Raw genomic sequence first — 15314 nt, forward strand, 5'->3', positions numbered from 1 at the left:
AAGAGGGTTTTTTGCTCTTCTTCACTATAGATGTCATCAGATAGCCACAGTGAGAAACTGGTTTCCTTTTACTTATCAGATCAATTCCTTCCCTTTATCAAAGATTGCCCACGTTTTGTCCCAACACCCACCAAGTTTATTAGCAGGGAAAGACAGCAGGGAAATGTCCATTGGCTTTAAAAAAAACTGCCAGCATTTATAGCAAATACCAGAATTCCTCACCTTGGCTCACAAGGCCCTGTAGGATTTCCCTGTGCTTGTTCCCCTATCCTATAACTTTCTATTTGTTCACCAGGTACACTCCCAGTCTCCAGATAGACCTTCCCTCCATTTGTTAAATGCAGCCCTCTCCGTTATTTCTGCCAGAAAGGTCCCCACACCTAACTCCTTGAAAACTATGCAGCTTATTAATTTCCCTTATTTGGTTTCTAAAAGGTTATTCCTATATCCAGTGAAGTACCTCCCGTTTTTCTTTTCTCTCTTCCTATATGTTTGTTCTTTAAAACATAGCAACCCTCTCCTCATATGATGTTAAACATTGTAGATTTTTAAAATGTTATTATTGTTCAACCCAGGGGGAAAAATATAAGGGTTTATAACAACACAGCACAGCAAACACTCCTTAATGTACGTAGAATGAAATGACATATCCAGTCTGCACATGTTTTACATGGATGGCTCTCTCCAGCTCCACATGTCCTTCCATTTACAATAGAAAATGTACACCTGCCAGTTGAAGACATGATTAATTAATGAAGGAGTTTCAATCTGAGCTTAGGGGCTGGCTAGCTTCAGAAAAAAGGGCCAGCTTTTTGAAACCTCCACGTGTCTGGGGATGCTTGATGGGTAATTTGGAACAACAGTTGGGAGAAGCAATGGAAATGTAGCTGTTTTGCCTGTTCATTGTCTTTATCTTCTCTGTACAAGAGAAGTAAACAACTAAAGAAGAGGTAAGGGCTCTGCGGGGGTAGGGGGGTCAGGCAGAATGAATTAGCTTCTTTTAAGTGGTACTTTGTAGTAATAAATTTTCTGGAAATATCTATTGCATTTGAAGAGACTGGACTTTTGCCAGACCTTGCAAGCAAGTTAATAATATACCTTGAGATCACTTAAGAATATGTTGTTAAGTGCAATCCTACTGTGTACTCAGCCTGTTTAAGTTTAACCTCCCTTTAAGGAAACAATGTAAGCAATCTTATGATGCAGGTGATGCTTAGAATAAACATCACAATGCAATGTCCAGATTGAAACCAGACAATGGGGTAAAACAATCAGCATTTGAATGAACAAGGGTAAATTGTATACATTCCACATGAACCAACATTTCCCTATTAAAGTCCAATAAAAGCCTCCTTTTCTTTCAATAAAATAATAATTATAAAACAGTTATGAAAACTCTAATGTAAGATTTACATGTGCAATGTCCAGTTCATGTGCATTTGACAATTTAGGAGAAAGTATCTGATTATCCTATCTTGACAAGTTTAGAGTTCTATACATAAATTAACTTTTATCCTTATTGGTATTACCTATATGAAAACATTTTCTTAAATTCTAAACAACTAAACTTAATTGTGTAACTATAGCTATTTGGTCTTCAACCCCACCAGAGACTTGAGAAGAAATAAAATTAGTTACTGGAGTAAATAGTAAGTGCATGTTAGCAGCTTCCAATAAATAAATAAATAAATAAATAAATAAATAAATAAATAAATAAATAAATTACAAAGACAGTTTGCTGCCCGAACCACCCCAAATTCTCTATAGTGTTGGAGCATCATCTTCAGCCTTCTGGCTCAGTATATTTGACAGACATATATGAAGCAGGAATTATTTAGGACTTGTTTACCCTGTCTTGGCAGAGTGCAGCAGTCAACTTGTCTTGCATTTAAGCTTGCCCATTTTTGGCAAAATTCTGTCTGTCATGAAACGAGGGCTTTTGTTTTTTTTGCCTGGCTGGCTCATTTGCCATATTTGAAGACATCTTTATATGGAGGTTCTTCAATGCTCATCATCATCTTTGAGGGGTAGGCTGGGTGCTGCCAGAAGATGACCAGTCTCATTGTCAAAGAATCTTTAAATTAATAAAGACATTTTAAAATGCCATATCCTGTAGGTCTCTGAAGTTTTTGACGACTACTTATCTTTATGTAATCAGCCTGTCTATAGAATCATATCTATCTGTTAAACCTAGGATATATACTCCTGTGATAAATTAAACTAGTGTCTGACATGACTATGAATTGATTAACTAGCAATTAACTTGCATTACCTTAATACATTTTGTAATAGCAGTTTAAAAATGTTGGAAGTACCCTTGAATTTGTATCAATATACTAAATTTACCAATGTATTAAAAATAGACTTATTTTTGCATCAATATCCAAAATCTTATACCAGAGTTAAAAATAACCTTATTTGAGAATAACAAATATAGTCTTAAGTTGAGCAGATTCAATAATCTAACTTTGTCTTATTATTCCTGTAAGATATCCCTGTATATCCCTTTCTTTCTTTTCAACCCTGTTTCTCCTTATCTAGGAAAGAGAAAAGAAAAAGGAAAAGGGGGAAACCCCTGAGTCTAACCTTGTTTTTTTTTTTCCTGAAAATGGCCATTAAAAATTTATAACCATCTCCCAATGACAATAAACATTCATAGCCACAGAAAACAGCCAAAATCCTACCCAACACCCCTTGAAGGAAATTGGACATCATTCTCATGAATTTTTTCTCGCTGACTTTTTGGATGTGCAGAAAACCTGGTAGGGGGCCCAAAGGAAAGTAAAAAAAAAAAAAAAAAAAAAAAAAAAAAAGAAATGGTTAATTAAGCAAGCATTAGCATTTGTGGTCCAGTCTTTGAATTCTGAGAAATTTCAGGCTTAATAGAAGTCCTATTTGGAACAGTCTAAAATGCTGGATCAATTGAGATTAGTAGCTTTCTTCAAAGCTCTCTTGAGAGCTGGCTTTGATGAGAAACAGCAAATGAAGCAATTGAGCCAGTAACAACCAGAATGCTGGAACAGGCAAGATGTTGTAACAGATGTGTTAACTTCTCAGCATGCTGGGAGGATGAATTCTGTCATGTTTGATCCAACATCTCTGGTGTTCAGTCATTTTGTTCTGCAAACATAAAATTTCTCACAAGCATTATACAGTCCTAAAATTATGAAAGTATTGGTTGTGCAAGATGAAACTAAACAGTAAATCAGTCTTATCTATGCCAATTAAAACAATGGCATAATAAATTTTGAGGATATTGTAACCAAGGATTTATTGGCCATGTACTGTTGAAGTTCTGGCTAGAGATATTTTTTTATGTCTCAGTCAGTTTTAGAGGTGCTCCCATGTGAAGGTATCATCAATTTATGTTACCTGTTCTGTTTAGTCTTCTTGATTTCTCTTTTCTTGTCTGTGACCAAGATCTTCAGGTGGTCTTCCTCTATCATTTCTGATTTTTATTAGTTTTGATGGAATCCATAATTTCTCTTTTCCTATATGATATGAATATACACAAAACCTCCTTTCAAGTGTAACAAATTCCCTGTTCTCCATTTTGGAATTAGGACCTTTATATGCTGCTCTAATTCAGCAGTTTTTTCTAAATTTCATTGTATCTTAGCAGGTGTGCTACTTATCTCAGTTAAATATTTTAAATTTGATAAATGATTATTTAATCTGTTTTGGGGAAATATTATATTTCCATTCTGTGTTATGACCATCTTTTTAAAATTACTGTTAGATATTTTCATAGGTGTCATGTCATAATGTCTAAAATATTGTTGAATTCCAATGGATATACATGCTGAAGCACTTTTATCACCCACAATTTGCGAGAGCATCTCTAACAAATGTGTAACCTTAGGATCATGCTCTCCAGAATTTAAGGAAAAAGTCAATTGGAATTCTGAAAATGAATCTACAGCATGGTGCATGTATTTCACTTCTCCAAACTCTGTAAAATGGAGCACAGCAGCCACTGTATGACCTTGTTCCAAGACAACACTAAACAGATCTGCATTTCTACTTTAGCGTATAGACCTTCATCTAGTAATTGAACCTTAACAATACACATACAATATTCAGTCTGAACAAGTTGGCTTATAGCTGAAGTCTTTCTCTCCAGCAAAATGGGCTGCCATTTTGCAATATCTTCAAGCCTCTGTGGACTTTTCTCATTTGGAACCACCTCTTTTCATGTTATCATAAGTACCAGATTCGATTGCTCTGAAGGCTCTCTATTTTGATTCAAAGATTCCCCCAACCTCTGTTCTATGGCTTTTAATTTAGCATCTGTTTTCTCAGTCTCTTCTTTCTCCAAGTCTGTCTTATCTTGATCTTTTCCAAAGAGGATATACAAAACTGAAATCATCGGTGAAAAAATTATTTGTGTGCAATTAGAAACAAACTCAAATGGTATCCAAAAGCACTGTTATTGTGTCTTCCTCCATTTTCAACATAGAAAATTATCTTTTAAAATCTCAAAACCTTTCTCTAAGGACTTTACTTTCTTAGACTCAGCTTCCCTTTCAGACCTTACCAGTTAAGATGCTTGAGGCTTCTCTCTCTGTCTCTGGCTCCTGCTTCCAGGGAGAGGTAATTTTCTGCCTTCCTCACTGGTTCCTGACCCCTTCCTCACTCTGAGAAGTTATTGGGTCCACAAATCTTTGCTCCTCAGACTGGCAAGAACCCCTTCTCGAAGGGATTAAACTTTCTGCCTTGGCTAGCAAAGTCTGGCTTTGAGAAGTTTCCTTGTTAAAGAGCCACTTTTTTTCTACCTAAAGAAACTACCTCTCTGAGGTTTGTATGTATAATTTTTTTTTTCTGTAGCCTGCTTGGGGCCTTGCTGCTCTGTGACAGGTCTGTCAAATCAGGAATCTGTAAGCTCCTACTTTAAGAACTTCCTTTGCTTTTATTTTAAAGACAGAACTAAGAAACTGTTTTGTAGTTTTACTTTCTGTGTAAGTTCTTGCTAGATTACTGTAAATTCTGTCCCATGCTGGTCCATCATTTGTTGTTGGTTATCAATATTAATTATTGATTTATCTTTTAGTTAAACAACGATTATTCCTAAGCCAGGTGTATACCCAAATCACCACACAGAGACTAGAATGCATTTAGTTAACCTAGAGCACAATGCTGGGCAATAATTACTAAATCTCCAAGGTTGCATAGCTTCTTACCATTCAGATTTTACACATTATACTTGCTTTCAGTCATATCTTAGGTCCCGTTCATCTTTCCTCATGGCTCCAAGTCCTCTCCTGTTGATCTCTCCTCTCACTATCTTCTTTCTCTTCTGCTCTGGACGAGGATGTCCCACCCTATTCTTTCCATTTCTCAGCATTGGCTGGTTGTTTAACTGAAAACACAGAGAATAGGGAAATCCAAAATGGTAGCATCCAGCTCCAGCTCGCACCTTTTCTGAGGGGCACAGGATCTGAAACTCCGAAAGTGGTGAGTGGAGGGGCAGCTGGAGCCAGAAAATAGACATTGAAGCTTCCTGGGTGAGAGGGGACAACCCGTGAGCTGAGACCATTTGGATCCAGGTCACCTGCAGTTATCTCCGTGGACTGAAAATGGCGAATATTCAGCCCCCCCCCAACTTTCCCTTAACCCAAGCATGGACTTCCCTTTGCAGTGGAGGCAGCACGCAGTACCCGTTGCAACAAGCAAGGATCTCCCTGCTTGGTAACTGAGAAAGCAGAGGTGGACCTCTGAGTTCCAAAGTGGTGGGCTGCTGTACAGGCTTCCCAGTAGGATGGTGTACAGGCATCCCATGTCTGCAGGCTATTGTAACAGAGCCTCCCCGCAGGCGGTTGTAACAGCCTCCCAAGTAGGTAGCAGGGGCAGCAGGGTGGCAACTGGTCCTCCAGGAGCCTCCGAGATTCTCCAAGACTGAGACAACAGAAGTGGCTACCCCAAGTAAGGGTCTCCCTGCCCCACAGACAAACAGTGGACACCAGTGAGGTGACTGATCTACACTTTCATTTGCCTCTGCAGGCCCAAATCTGAGAGTAGATAATAGGGGGGGACTGCTGTGCTTTCTGATTAAGCCTGCTAGCAAGTGAGTGCACCTTCAAGTGAGTGCAAGCAGAACCCCAGATTCCAGGGTCCATCTACATTAGCAGCCAGTCATTGGATACCTCCCACTGACACACTCACTGTGGGCAACATAGGGATTCTTAGGACAACATTCTCAACATTGAAGACCCTGATCTGTGAGTCTACCAGTTGAGTCCAGGCAAACAGTTCCTGGAGCCAGACAGATCTGAATACCAGGGAGACAGAAAGAATGGCGTGTGGGCCACTGAGGTATACAGGACACCTGTGTAAGTGCATAACTTTTAAACAATATCTACACAGCAACCCAGCCCTACAGAAGATACTGGAAGGAAAACTCAAATCCAACAGAAACAACTACACCCAAGAAAACACAGAAAATAGATAACTTCACAAAAAATGAGAAGAAAACAAACATTGAAACACAGTAACACCACCAAATCCACAATAAAAGGAGCTAACATTTATTGATCATTATTATTTATCGACATCATTGGACTCAAATTTCCAATAAAAAGACACAGACTAACAGAATGGTTGCAGAAACAGGATCCAACATTCTGCTGCATCCAAAAAACACACCTCAGCAACAAAGATAAACACTACCTCAGAGTTAAAGGGCTAGAAAAATGTTTTTCAAGCAAATGGACCCAGAACACAAGTTAGGGTAGCTATCCTAATATCTAATAAAATAGACTTTCAACCAAAATTAATAAAAAAAAAGATGAGGAGGGGCACTTCATTCTCATCAAGGGAAAAATAAACCAGGAGGACATCACAATTCTGAACATCTATGCTCCAAATACAAGAGTACCTACAATTGTAAATGAAACATTATTAAAACTTAAATCATACACAGTTCCCAACACCGTAATAGTGGCAGACTTCAACATTCCACTCTTACCAAGGGACAGATCATATAGGCAGAAGCTAAATGGGAAAATAATGACATTGGCAGAGGTCCTAAATCAAATGGACCTAATAGATGTCTACAGAATGTTTCACCCAAACACAAAAGAGTATACCTTCTTTTTAGCACCTCATGGAACCTTCTCAAGAACTGACCATATACTCTGGCAAAAAGCAAGCCTCAACTGATACAAGAAGATTGAAATAATCCCTTGTATCCTATCAGACCACCATGTCATGAAACTAGACTTCAACAACAACAAAAATAACAAAAAGCCTACATACATTGGAAACTAAACAACTCTATACTCAATGACAGCTTGGTTAGGGAAGAAATGAAAAAAGAAGTTAGAAACTTCCTATAATTCAATGAAAATGAAGATACAACTTATCCAAACCTATGGGACACAATTTAAGCAGCACTAAGAGGACAGTTCATAGCAATAAATGACTCCAGAAAGAATCTGGAGACATCTCATATAAGCAACTTAATGGCACACCTAAAAGCCCTAGAAAAAAAAGAAGCACACATAACCAAGAAGAGTAGACAACTGGAAATAATCAAACTCAGCTGAAATAAATGATTTAGAAACAAAGAAAACGATTCAAAGAATCAATGAGACCAAGAGCTGGTTAGTTGAGAAAATCAACAAGATAGACAAGCCCATAGGCAAACTAACTAAAAGGCAGAGAAAAACTATCCAAATTAGCTAAATAAGAAACGAAAAGGGGGACATAACAACAACCACTGAGGAAATCCAGACAATCATTAGATCTTAGTACAAAAGCCTATATTCCACAAAATTTGAAAATCTAAATGAAACAGACAATTTTCTTAATAGATTTCACTTAAAAAGTTAAATCAAGATCAGGTAAATAGATTGAATATTCCCATATCTTCCAAGGAAATAGAGGCAGTCATCAAAAAATCTCCCTTCCAAAAAAAGCCCAGGACCAGATGGTTTCATAGAAGAATTCTACCAAACCTTCAAAGAAGAGCTAACTCCAATTCCCTTCAAACTATTCCATAAAATAGAAACAGGAGGAACATTACCAAACTCATTCTATGAAGCCACAGTTGATATCTAAACGACAAAAAGACCCGGCAAAAAAGTAGAACTTCAGAACTATCTCTCTTATGAACATTGATACAGAAATACTCAACAAAATACTTGCAAACAGAATCCAAGGACACATAAAAGATATCAGCCATCATGACCAAGAAGGCTTCATCCCAAGCATGCAGGGGTTGTTCAATACATGGAAATCCATCAATGTAATCCACCATATAAACAAACTGAAGAAAAAACAAAACAAAACAAACAAACAAAAAAAAAAAAACAACCACATGATTATCTCCTTAGATGCCAAAAAAGAATTTGAAAAAAATCCAATACCCACTCATGTTTAATGTCTTGGAGAGATCAGGAATACAAGGCACATACCTAAACATAGTAAAGACAACATACAGCAAGACTGTAGCCAACATCAAACTAAATGGAGAGAAACTTAAATCAATCCTACTGAAATCAGGGACAAGGCAAGGCGGCTCCCTCTCTCCATATCTCTTCAACATAGTACTTGAAGTCCTAGCTAGAACAATAAGACAACTAAAGGAAACAATGGGATACAAATCAGGAAGGAAGAATTCAAAGTATCACTATTTGTAGATGATATGATATACATTAGTGGCCACAAAAAGTCTGCCAGAGAACTGCTTCAGCTGATAAACCCCTTCAGGAAAGTGGCTGGATGCAAAATTAACTCAAAAAAATTAGTTGCCTTCCTGTATACGAAAGACAAAAGTGCTGAGAAAGAAATTAAAGAAACTACACCATTCAAAATAGCCACTAATAACATAAAGTACCTTGGTGTGACTCTAACCAAGCAAGTAAAAGCCTGTTTGAAAAAAAAAACTTCAAGTCTCTGAAGAAAAAAATTGAAGATCCATGTTCATGGATCAGTAGGATTAACATAGTGAAAATGGCCATTCTGCAAAACAAAACAATCTACAGATTCAATGCAATACCCATCAAAATACAACACAATTCTTTACAGACCTTCAAAGAACAATTCTCAACTTCATATGGAAAAACAAAAGAACCAGAATCCCCAAAATGATCCTATACAACAACAGATCATCTGAAAGTATCTCCATCCGTGATCTCAACCTGTACTACAGAGCAATAGTAATAAAAACTTGATTGCACAGGCATAGAAACAGAATGGTAAATCAATAGAATCAATTGGAAGACCCAGAAATAAACTCACCCACCTACGGATACTTGATTATTGACGAAGAACCCAAAATCAGACAATGGAAAAAAGACAGCATCTTCAATAAATGGTGTTGTTCTAACTGGATGTCTACATGTAGAAAAATGCAAATAGATCTATATTTATCACCCTGCATAAAACTGAAGTCCAAGTGGACCAAAGACCTCAACATAAAACCAGACACACTAAATCTGTTAGAATAAAAATTGGGGAAGAGCCTTGAACTTATTGGCACAGAAGAAAACTTACTGAACTGAACACCAACAGTGCAGGTTTTAAGATCAACAATCAATAAATGGTACCTCATGAATCTTAAAAGCTTCTGAAAAACAAAGCACATTGTCTTCAGAAATAACGACAGCTTAGAGAGTGGGAAAGGATCTTCACCAACCTTATATCTGACAGAGGGCTAATATTCAAGAACGTATAAAGAACTCAAGAAGTTAAAAAGCAACAAATCAAATAATCCAATTAAAAAATAGGGTGCAGAGCTAAATTGCTTCCTCAAGATCCAGCTATACCTCTCCTAGGCATGTATCCAAAAGATGCTCAAGTACACAATAAGGACATTTGCTCAACCATGTTTGTCTCAGCTTTATTTGTAATAGCCAGAAGCTTGAAACAAGCCAGATGTCCCTCAGTTGAGGAATAGGTACAAAAATTGTGGCACTTTAGCATCATGGAATACTACTCAGCAGTTTAAAATAAGGAATTCATAATTTGCATGCAAATGGTGAGAACTAGAAATGATCATCCTGAGTGAGGTAGAAAGACAGAAGCAGAAAGACACACAGGGTAGATACTCACTTATAAGTGGATATAACATAAGATTAACGTACTAAAATCGCTACACTAAAGAAACTATGGAAGAAGGAGGACCCTGGGTAAGATGATCAGTCCTCTTTCAGAAACACAAATGGGAGAGACATCGGAAGAGGGAGAAAACAGGGAACAGGACAGGAGCCTACCTCAGAGGCCTACTTAAAGTCTCTACCCAGCAAAGTATAAAAGCAGATGCTGAAACTCATAGCCAAACTTTGGGTAGAGTGCAGGGAATCTTATGAAAGAAGGGGGAGACAGAAAGACCTGGAGGGGACAGCAACAGAACCAAGAAATATGGACACAGGGTTCTTTTCTGAGACTGAAACTCCAACCAAGACCATGCATGGAGATAACCTAGAACCCCTGTACAGATGTAGCCCATGGTGTCTCAGTCTCCAAGTGGATCCCCTAGTACGGGGAATAGGGAATGTCGCTGATATGAGCTGAGTGGCTGGCTCTTTGATCACCTCTCCCTGAGGGGGTGCAGCCTTACCAAGCCATAGAGGAAGACAATGCAAACAGTCCTGTGGAGAGCTGATAGGCTAGGGTCAGATGGAAATGGAGGAGGAACTTCCCTATCAGTGGACTTGTAAAGGGGCATTGAAGAAGATGAGGGAGGGAGGGTGGGATTGAGAGGGAATGACGGAGGTGGCTACAGCTGGGATGCAAAGTGAATAAACTGTAATTAATATAAAAAATAAAAATAAAAAAGAAAATACAGAGAACAAATGGTTGCATGTTTACACAAGCTTACAAAAACAATACAATATCTGGATTGAAACCTGATATTGCGGTAGAGAAATCAGCATTTGTATGAACAAGGGTAAAATGTATACATTCCACAAGAACATTATACAAATACTATGGTCCTATTGCATTTATTGAGAATGTGAGTACAATAGAGAAGAGAACTGATTTCAGGGTGGCTGTTATTAAGGAAAAGAGATGGACTAGAAATCTCTTTTAAATCTTAAATCTCTCCTGGATTTGGACAAGAGTTTTCATGAGAAATCTGGAAAGTCGTTATGCTGAAATTGGAGTTGCCAAGGCAGGCCATAGTGACTACTGAAATCTAGAAATAAAAGATTGTAACTATAGGCAGTTTGAGCTACTGTGTATGTGGAAATTCAATATAGTAGCAATAGGGGATTAATCTAAAGTAACTGGGTGTACAATACAGGGCCTAAGAGTTAGAAGTAGAATCAGCAATATGTCCTTGACATGTAATCTAATTGCCTTGTAAATATTTATGTTTATATCCATAGACTAGTGCTGCTTTCAGCCTGGGCCAGGGAAGATTCTTTTTTATAGTGGAGGATGGTATTTGCAGAGATTCATACAAGGCTGATGTGTGGAAAATGCTCTTGAGCTCTCAGCCTTAAACAGGACATCAATATTGCCTTCTCCAAGACCCAGGGAACATCATGAAAGAAAAAGTGGAAAGATTTTCAAAGCAAGAAGACTGTTTTGTGCACATGGCATGGCTGATCCAGTCATGAAGACCTGGACAATACCTGCACACATAGAAAAGTAACAAAGTTGGAAGGCAGACTAGTTAGGAACAATGTGATTAGAAAGAGTGGAAATGAGATAAGAGGTGGTAATGGTGGTGATTATTATCGCAATATTTTGTATACATATATGTAATTAATGGTAATGAAAGGAAATATGTCCCTTCAACACCATAGGCAATGAAATACCTACATAACTTTGAATAGTGCAATGTGGACAACTTCCAAGTCTATCCAGAGTCACCTGAATGGAGGAAATGGGAATGCAAACAGATACCCATTACATATGATAATCATAGGAAAATCACAACTTAACACTTATTCCTCTAATGAGAATATATATTCCAAATTCATATTAAATTACAGCACCATATGTGAAAAAAATTGATGTCCTAGATATCTATACAATCCATGTCAATGACAGAAACATCTTTGACAGATGGCAGTTTTAAATAATGTAGTTGAAGCACAAAATTGCATGAGACACTCTCAGAAGATAGTTGTGGGCAAGGGATGGCTTTAGGCATGCTTCCATCACAGTGAATTCCATGGTAGAAGCAAAAATGTATAGAGTGTGATGATAGTATGATGAGAAGACCATGGTTAGGGCAAGTGTTTTAGTTTAATCATGACACTGTACTAAAATACTTTGAGTAATTTATAAGCAATATGCATTCATTGCTTAAAGTTTTAGAGGTTGAGAAGTTGAAGACAAAAATCATCCAAGATGAAGAAAGGAAAGGGAGAAATATAATTAAATTGCAATCACAAAAGACTTAGTGTCTAGGAAGGGTTTGTTCCTCATAAATAGAACTTCTTGCTGCATGTTGATGTGGAAGAAGAAACAGGTCCCTTGCACCTCTTTTGTAAGGCATAATCTCATTTGCTAGGATATACACAATTGGGCCATTGCAGCAAGAGAGAACAGGCATTTTTTTTTTCCTTTAAAGAACAGGAAGTTTTTAGAAAAAAAAAAAAAAAACAGGCATATTTGTGTGGGAGAGTGTGGAGAAGAGATGGTAATGGATAATGGCTTAAAAACATCCACTATTGTTTGCTCTATGTCTGTTTGTTCTTCCACTTCATTTGTTATTTTAACGCAGGAATTTAATGCGTCTGGAAAGACCAAGACTCTTATACCAAATTTCAGTGTCCTTAGAAGGGGAAACCTGGAAAACCAGACTCAATTGAAACTTCTTAGGTTTCTCTTTCCATGCCATATCAAAGCCTGTTCCTGACCACCTGAATTTTTCACATTGACTATACAATGGAGTACTTGAACTTCTTAAAAGGCAACTAGCACTCCCATAATGTGAAATGAGAAGCTCCCAGGCTTTCTTAAAGGATATACTCAGAAACTACTCAACATTATCTCCTCTATATAATATGATCATGGAGCCAGCCCCATATTCACTATGCAAAGTAACTGTATAAGGTGGGAAAATGAACAGACATCATTCATGGGAGGTCATCACTGGAAACTAGCTAACACAGTGAGAAGAGAAGCTTATATGCAAAAGATGTCTTCACTTCTACTCTCAGTGAATTTGATTTGTGGTACATCAAAGATGACCAGGCAAAAAAGAAAAGGAGGAACGGACTCAGTTTTTGTCAAGGATAAAATGAATAGTGGCCTAGAAAGAAATGAAGTAAGTGGATGGAGACTGTCAATTGTTGCTGAGATTTAATGAAGCTGAGATGAAGACTGATAAATATCTGCTGGAGGTCCCTTTTGTTGACAGAAGATGTTTTGGTAACACAGTAGTTCAGAAGTCGTCTGTGGAATGAATGTGATATGACTCCAGAAGCACAAATGAAAGCATGAAGGGAGGGAATGTGGAGAAGAAAAATGAAGAAGAATAGATGATGATGGTAAGTAGGTAGATAGGTACATAGATAGATGATAAATAGATTTATTAAAATTGTGCATGATGTCAGGGGCTGTGTTTTCTTCCTTCTTTCCTCCCAGAGCACTTAATGGTAACTATTCATACTAAGTGTTAATATATGCATATATGACAAATCATCAATGCTATTAAAAGAAAAATAACTTTTTAACTTAGCTACACTATAGAATTCTCTACTATAAAGGAGTTAATAAACTGCAAGTTCTGTTTTTAAATGTTTTCTTATAGTTTCTTTTCATTTTTAAAAATTATGTGTGTGTGTGTTTGTGTGTGTGTGTGTGTGTGTGTGCATGTGTTTACATGTGCATGTGAGTGTGGCAGCCTGTGAAGATGAGAAGAAGGCTTCAGATCACCTGGAACTGGGGGGGTCTAGGCAGTTGTAAGCTGACATGTGGATGATGAGAACCAAACTCTGGAGGAGTAGCAAGAGTCTTAACCACTGAGCATCTCTCCAGCCCCAAGTTCTGTTCTTGACAATGACAGACCCCCACATCTTACTGTTGATTTTTTTTTAAAGCAAACCAGTAACAGCGTGACTTCTGAAACAATCTCTCCCCTGTTATTGAATTTTTTATATAATAAAATAGTAACTTTTGTCCATTATTTATGCAGAAAATGTTTTCTTCCAGTTTGTCCTCAAAAAGTTTATTTATTTATTTATTTATTTGTTTGTTTGTTTAATGTGTGTGGGTGTTTTGCCTATATGTATATCTATGTACCACATGTGTGCCTGATGTACACAGAAGCCAGAAAAGGGTATTGGCTCTTAAGGAACTGCCATTACAGCCATTTGTAAGATACCATATGGGCACTTGGTATCTAACCCAGTTCCTCTGGTAAAGCAGCTAGTGCTTTTAACTTCTGAGCCATCGTGTCACCACATTTAATTTTTTTTTTAGGCTGTTCTCCTTTTTTTCTTCATGAAGAAATCATGTTTTTTTTTTTTTTTTGACCTGAGTTATATAGTCCCATTTCTCAAGTTATTTTTCTTTCTATTGCATCTGTTTTTTGATTCACAGTTTAACATCCTTTTCTACAGTGTGGCTAAGTTTAATTGGTAATTTTTCTTTTAGTTGCATTCATGATTTGTGATATATGCATATATTACCACTTAGAATGAATCAATTACCATTAACTGCTTTGGGAGGAAAGAAGGAAGAAAACAGAGCCTCTGACATCATGCACATACGTTAATACATCTATCTATCTATCTATCTATCTATCTATCTATCTATCTATCTATCTACCTAATCACTCAGTTAAAGGAAAGTTCACTAGCTTTTGTAGCTTGTATACAACTACTTAAATATAGAATCCTTATGTATTTAACAGTGTTGTAAGGTATAGAATGTCTCTGATTTTTTTTCCAAATATCTATCTATTTGTCAAACCACCATTTTTTGTAAAAGCCTATTTTTATTTTATTTATGTCTTCATTTACTATGTAGCTCAGTCTTTAATTTGTGATCTACCTGCTATAGCCTAATGTGATATGCCTCAGCATTTGGCAGCAACCCAAACGTTAGTTTTGCTTATTATTTTTGTTTATTATTGCTCCAATGTAATAAGTTGACTTTTATTATGTATTATATATAGAATTATTTTATCTATTTATTATATTCTACTCATATTTGTAGTTTTAAGCCATACTTATATTATTTTAATCATAGATGCTCTGTAATCTGCATTTATATCTGCTAGGACTAATAAGTCCATGTTCTTTTTCTTATTTTTGTTTCTATATAGTTTCTAAAATGTTTATTTTTCCATATAAATTAGTATTGGTCTATTTCCACCAATTTAAATTTCAAATGGTGTGTAAGTATTT

The 15314-nt window shown here is 36.9% G+C and overlaps 1 long non-coding RNA gene across 1 annotated transcript in view; it reads right to left on the reverse strand.

The window, feature by feature from the left end:
- Positions 1 to 15314, reverse strand: part of LOC110542643 (uncharacterized) — a 174326-nt gene that overhangs the window by 85389 nt on the left and 73623 nt on the right. The window contains exons 3-5 of the long non-coding RNA XR_009588530.1: positions 5181 to 5359; positions 2685 to 2759; positions 1850 to 2039 (exon numbers count right to left, since the gene is read on the reverse strand). This is a non-coding gene — a long non-coding RNA (uncharacterized LOC110542643). The remainder of the gene's footprint in view (positions 1 to 1849; positions 2040 to 2684; positions 2760 to 5180; positions 5360 to 15314) is intronic.

Source organism: Meriones unguiculatus, chromosome X (genome assembly GCF_030254825.1).
Source record: "Meriones unguiculatus strain TT.TT164.6M chromosome X, Bangor_MerUng_6.1, whole genome shotgun sequence".
Taxonomy (NCBI): Eukaryota; Metazoa; Chordata; class Mammalia; order Rodentia; family Muridae; genus Meriones; species Meriones unguiculatus.